This window comes from Lontra canadensis, unplaced genomic scaffold (genome assembly GCF_010015895.1).
Source record: "Lontra canadensis isolate GAN:19392208 unplaced genomic scaffold, GSC_riverotter_1.0 scaffold8, whole genome shotgun sequence".
Lineage (NCBI taxonomy): Eukaryota > Metazoa > Chordata > Mammalia > Carnivora > Mustelidae > Lontra > Lontra canadensis.
In genome coordinates, this window is record NW_022631002.1 from 17,036,989 (window position 1) to 17,043,572 (window position 6,584).

Below are 6,584 nucleotides of genomic sequence, written 5' to 3' on the forward strand. Positions count from 1 at the left end.
TTTAGGTTGTGCAACCATCACTATTATCTAATTCCAGGACATTTCTTTAACTCAAAAGGAACCTCCTAACTCATTAGTAGTCAATCTGCACTTCCCTCCTCCTTAGCCCCTGGCAAACACCTATAGATTTAACTATTTTAAGCATTTCATATAAATGGAATCATATAACATGCGATGTTTTGTATCTGACTTCTTTTTTTTTTTAAGATTTTATTTATTTGACAGACAGAGATCACAAGTAGGCAGAGAGGCAGGCAGAGAAAGAGGGGGAAGCAGGCCCCCCACTGAGCAGAGAGCCTGATGTGGGGCTCCATCCCAGGACCCTGAGATCATGACCTGAGCTGAAGGCAGAGGATTAACCCACTGAGCCACCCAGGAGCCCCTGTATCTGGCTTCTTAAACTTGGCATAATGTTTTCAGGTTCATCTACATTGTAGCATGTATCATTACTTCATTCCTTTTTTATGGCTGAACAATATTCCACTGTATTGGTTAACCACAATTTGTTTATCTATTCATCAGCTGATAGACATTTATGTTGTTTCTGCTTTTTAGCTGCTATGAATAATACTATTATGAATGTTCATGTACAAGTTTTTGTACAAACACACATTTTCTCTTCTCTGGGATATATACCTTAGAGTAGAATTGCTGGGTCATACAGTAATTCTATGTTTAACTTTTTGAGGAAGTGCCAAACTAGTTTCCACAGTGGCTGAACCATTTTACGTTTCTACCAACAATTCATGAGGTTTCCAATTTCTCCAAATCTTTGCCAACACTTGCTATTTTCCATTAAAAAATTATAGCCATTCTAGTGAGTGTAAAGTGCTATTTTGTTGTGATTTTGATTTGCATTTCTCTAATGATTAATGATGTGGAGCATTTTTTCATGCATTTATTGGCCATTGGCATGTCTTCTTTGGAGAAAGGTCTACTGAAATCCTTTGTCCACTTTTAGAATGGGTTGTCTTTTTATTGTTGAATTTTAAGAGTTATTTTTTCCTTTAAGATTTTATTTATTTATTTGACAGAGAGAGAGCACAAGCAGGGGGAGCAGCAGGTAGAAGCAAAGGGAAAAGCAGAAGCAGGCAGAGGAAGAGGGAGAAGCAGGCTCCCCACTGAGCAAGGAGCCCAACGTGGGGCTCCATCCCAGGACTCTGGGATCATGATCTGAGCTGAGGGCAGATGCTTAACCAACTGAGCCAACCAGGGGCCCCTGTAAGAGTTCTTTATATATTCTGGGTATTAGACCCCAGTCAAATATATGATGTACAGATACTTTTTTCCCATTCTGTGGGTTGTCTTTTCACTTTCTCAACAGTATCCTTTAAAACACAGAAGTTTTTATATTCATGAAGTCCAAATTATCTATTTTTTCTTTGATTGCTCATGCTTTTAGTGTCATATCCAAGAAATCATTACTTAAACCTAGGTTATAAAAAGTTACACTCATGTTTTCTTCTAAAAGTTTTACAATTTTAGCTCTTACATGTAGGTCTTTGATCCAATTTTAGTTCATTCTTAAATATGGTGTGAGGTAAGGGTCCAGCCTCATTTCCTTGGTTATCCAATACCATTTGCTGAAAAGACTCCTCTTTCCCTATCGGGTTGTCTTGGGATCATTGTTGAAAATCAACTGGGTACCATTACAATATCAAACGTTACAAGTATCAGCCAGCATCCTTGCCTTGTTTCTAGTCTGGGAATAATTCTATTATTTCACCATTATGTATGCTGTTTGATATGTGTATTATCAGGCACAAGAATTTCTCTTTAATTTGTATTTATTAATGCTTAATCATAAATGACTATTGAATTTTATCACCTACTTTTTTCTGGGGTTATTGAGGTGATCAGATTTTTCTCTTTTAACCATGCCATGTGGTGTATTACACTAATAGATTATCTGTTGGTGAAAGGCTTCTGCAATCCTGGGACAACTAATTGCAATTATTTTCTAGTCTGAGTTCCTTTTCTATCTCCCTGTCTCCGATCATGCTTTGGAGGGTCAATGTTGTTTCCTGTTCTGTGTCCTCATCAAAAATTCCAGTTTCTTAGTTGAAATGTTCTCTTAGAAGTTTCCGGAAGCTTGGATTTGCTCATTAGTGATGTGGTGGGGGTGGCTGAGAGGCTCCAGGGCAGACCCCAGGGCTTTAGGCTATGTATTTTCCAGAGGAGCCAGATGAAAGTCAGGGGCAGAGCAAGAAGCAGCCTTCCAAAGTCACCTACTTTGGTCATTAAGCAGCAGAATTCAAATTCTCTGTCCTTATCTGTAAAGTTTATTTTGTCTCATAAACATTTTTCTGGTGAAAAGTATAACTTTTCTCATTTCACGTTCTGAGCACTTCCTATAAGCCAGGCACTGTGCTCTGTGATTTATATAGGGATTAGCTACCATTTACTGAGCCTTTAGCCAGCTGTAGGCACCGTGTTAATTGTTCTACAATAGTATTTCATTTAATCCCCTTACCCACGCTATGGGGAGGTATTATCATTTCTAGTTTGCAGAAGAGGAAATGAAGGTTGAGAGAGGCTGAATTGCTGGTGGTCGTTAAGACAGAGCCGAGGTTCAAAATCAGGTTCGTCTCATTGCAGAGCCTATGCCCTTAGCCACTGTTGTACATGCTATGCATAATTAGCTCCATCAGCCCAAACTCCCATGATCAGTATTGAGTACCAACAGCTCTGTGTGACCAGAGCGTGACCAAGCATTGCCAAGTGTGATTGGCTGGAGTCACTTGTGGTCTGATTGGTCTCGGTGTCAGGCCATGACACATGCTCACATGAGGTGTTCTGCTGTAACAGCTCCCTTAGGGAAAATGGTATGTGCTTTTCTTTTTAAGCTTCTAAGAAATAGCAGCTTTATCTGTGATGTAATTAATCTATCATATAATTGCCCGATTTAAAGTGCACAAGTCAGAATTTTCTGTGTATTCACAGACTTGAACAACCATCACCATAATCGATTTTGGAATATTTTCATCACCTTCACCTTTTCTGGATATTTCATCTAAATGGAATCATACAACATGTGGCCTTTACAGGCCATCTTCTTTCACTTTAAATACAATCTGAAGGCATAATTACCCATGTTGTAGCATATACCAGTACTTTCTTATTTCTTTTTATTTTCAAGTCATATTCCATTGTATGGATATACCACATTTATTCTCCCATTCATGCGTTTATTGACATTTGGGTTGTTTTGGGCTATTAAAAATAATGCTGCTATGAGTATTTATATACCAGGTCCTAATGCAGACCTGTGTTTGATTTTTTATATGGTATATAAGCATTGCTTCTTCTAAGACAATCTTTGTCCATGTCCAATTCAACCTTTTACATTAAAAAATGTTCAAAAGCATTTCTTTTAATAAACAGCTGAAAAATGTTTTGGCAGTGGGTTCATTCACAAACTACAAGTGAGAGACTGAGGTAAAAATGGTTTCTCCGGGCAAGGAGTCACCCATTCTCCACTGATTATACCCTGACTGCGTCAGCCCCTGGCACACCAGCGGCCCAGTTACCTTTCTAGCTAACCCCAGCTATTCCAGATTTAGCCTTGTTTCTGTTCCCACTGTGGTCTTCCCCATCTCAACAATGGCAATTCAGTACTATTGTTCAGGCCACAAACCTTGAGGTGGTTCCCACTCCCCTCTTTTCTTTCCTTCACATCCTAATCCAAGCAAATCCTGTTGGTTCTATCTTCAAAATACAACCAGAAGTCAAGCCCCTTTCACCCTGGATTATGACAATGGTCTCCAATGGTCTTCCTGTTTCTAGTCCCTAGTCTGTTCTCCCCACAATGGCCAGATCACGTCACTGCTCTGCTCAAGTCCCTCCTATGGCTTCTATCCTCCTGGGTGCAAAAGCCCAAATCCTTGCAATGGTTACAAGGTCTTATGAGATTTCATCTCTGTTACCTGTCAGGGTTCTTCTACTTCCTTCTCATTTATTCCTTTTTTATACATGGGCCTTAGAACTGTTCTCAAGCAAGCTGGAGTATACCCCTGCAGCAGGGCCTTTGCCCATGCTGTCCCCACTTGTCCGTCACACTCTTGACACTTGAGGACGTCCTTCAAGTTTTGACTTCCTTCCACTGAGGACTTCTCTGACTTCCCTATTGAACGTGGTGCCCTCGTCATATCATTCACTACTTTCCAACTCCCTCACCCTGCTTTAGTTTCTCACTTGCTAATGTAATATCATTTACCTTTTATTATGTTCATCGTTTTCCCCTCCTCCCACTCTGCCATCTGCACTCTTGCCAAATCAGCCCAGGGAATGCTGAGATTTTTGAGTGTTTTTTTCCCCAGACTCTGGAACAGACTTGGCACTGTTGAATGAATGACCAAGTCACTTGGTGGGATCAGCCCATTCCAAGTTGCTCTCTTTCCTCCGTTTCTCTCTCCTGATACAAACCTGTCTTAAGGACACTTTTAGGTCCTTCGTTTTCAGCTCCCCACTCTCAGACCAGCTAATTTCCCACCTGGGGGCAGCGCCTGAAACCTCCTTTCAAGCTCCACTTTGGTTTAAAGGTTTAATGTTTTCATACAGGAAGTCTCACATTTGTGTTTACATCTGCCTGCCCTCTGGGCATGTCAGCTGCACAGGGGAGAGTAAAACTATCATACCCAGAGCCACCTACTGAGGAAGAGGCCCTGAGGTTCTTCCTACATACATTTCTATAAACAAAAAACTTGGGTTCATTCATTCATTCACAGACAGATCTGGGTTTTAGGAGCCTGAAGAATCTATAACTGGGGAGCTCCTCTTTAAACCAACCCCCCAAAATTACAAGTACAAAAGTAGGTACCTAACTTTGTATTTATTCAGAGTGAGAAAATAAACCACTACCAACCACAAATTTAGAAAAAAATTATACCATAAACATTACAACATCTTAGAAATATGTAATTTTTTAAAAAAAGATTTTTATTTACTTATTTGAGAGGGAGCACAAGTGGTGGGAGTGGCAGGCAGAGCAGGCAGAGGGAGAAGCAGGCTCCCTGATGAGCAGGGAGCCTGATGTGGGGCTCGATCCCAGGACCCTGAGATCATGACCTGAGCCGAAGGCAAAGGCTTAACCCGCTGAGCCACCCAGGCACCCCAAAATGTGATTTTTATTAATTAATGGGTTGACAACTTTTTCTCACCTTTTCTCATGCAGTTTTTGGTTGCAAACTCTTCATTCACTTCTTCATAGGATGGCCATTTTGTAATATTCTCTATTGAGAGAATAGAAAGATAATTTAGTCTTTTTCTAGAATGGTTGATCAAAAATTGTTAGTTATCACTAACAGTTTAAGAAGGTTTCCTACTCATTTTTATTTTTTTATTATTTCATATATCAAACAAATTTTTTTTATTTTTGTTATTTCATATATCAAAAATTTTTAATACTTTTCATATTCAAAATGAGTACATTTTTGGATTGTCCAATTTGGGACAACTTTACTAAATTTCTTTCATATATGAACTGAATAATTTCAGGGTGGGTTTTTTTTTTAAAGATTTATTTATTTGACAGACAGAGATCACAAGTAGGCAGAGAGGCAGGCAGAGAGAGAGAGGAAGAAGCAGGCTCCCCGCTGAGCAGAGAGCCCGATGCGGGGCTTGATCCCAGGACCCTGGGATCATGACCTGAGCCAAAGGCAGAGGCTTTAACCCACTGAGCCACCCAGGCACCCCTTCAGGGTGTTTTGAATTTTGCTTGTGTAGTCACTAATCTTTGGAGTGATGGGAATGGCATGTTTCAAGTTTTAGGTTATTTTCATCAATGCCTGCCTATCGTATCAAATAGCAAGAGATTTAAACACAAGCATTCTGATAAATTTTATTTCACCAGATTCTCATAAAAAAGAGAAGTGTATAGTACATTTGTATGTATATGCTATGTACCAGTTAGTTATTATAACAAACCACCCCCAAATTAAGGGATTTTTAAAAAGATTTATTGATTTATTTATTTGAAGAGAATGTGTTGGGAGGATAGGGAAAGATGGACAGGGAGAGAGAGAGAATCTCAAAAAGACTCCCCACTGAGCATGGAACCCCATATGGGGCTTGATCCCATGACCTTCAGATCATGACCTGATCCAGATTCAAGAATCAGATGCTTAACCGACTGAGCCACCCAGGCACTCCCAAAATTCAGTTCTTAAAACAATAATCATTTTGTTAACTTATGCTTCTGTGGGACAGCAACTTAGGCTGCCATCAGCTGGGTGATTCTTCTGTCAGTATCACCTGGCATCGGTCAGGCAGTCACAGTTACCTAGCAACTGGAAAGGGACTGTAGAACCTAAGATGGCCTCATCCACATGTCTGGTGGTTGGTGCTAGCTATTGGCTGGGACCCTCTCTCCCAAAGATCTCTAATTTTCAGGAAGGCTGGCCTGGGATTCTTTACATAACAATGGAAGAACTTATTTTTTTTTTTTTAAGATTTAATTAATTTATTTATTTGGCAGAGAAACAGCAAGAGAGGGAACACAAGCAGGGGGGATGGGAAAGGGAAAAGCAGGCTTCCTGCCAAGCAGGGAGCCCCACACAAGGCTTGATCCCAGGACCTTGGGATCA

At 40.2% G+C, this 6,584-nt stretch overlaps 1 protein-coding gene across 1 annotated transcript in view; it reads right to left on the reverse strand.

The window, feature by feature from the left end:
- The window catches only part of CDH3 (cadherin 3), a 67,862-nt gene extending 62,636 nt beyond the window's left edge, over positions 1-5,226 (reverse strand). Inside the window, exon 1 of the mRNA XM_032854103.1 lies at positions 5,160-5,226. The gene's annotated coding sequence lies outside the window, so the exon portion shown is untranslated. The remainder of the gene's footprint in view (positions 1-5,159) is intronic.
- Between the last annotated feature and the right edge of the window lie 1,358 nt (positions 5,227-6,584).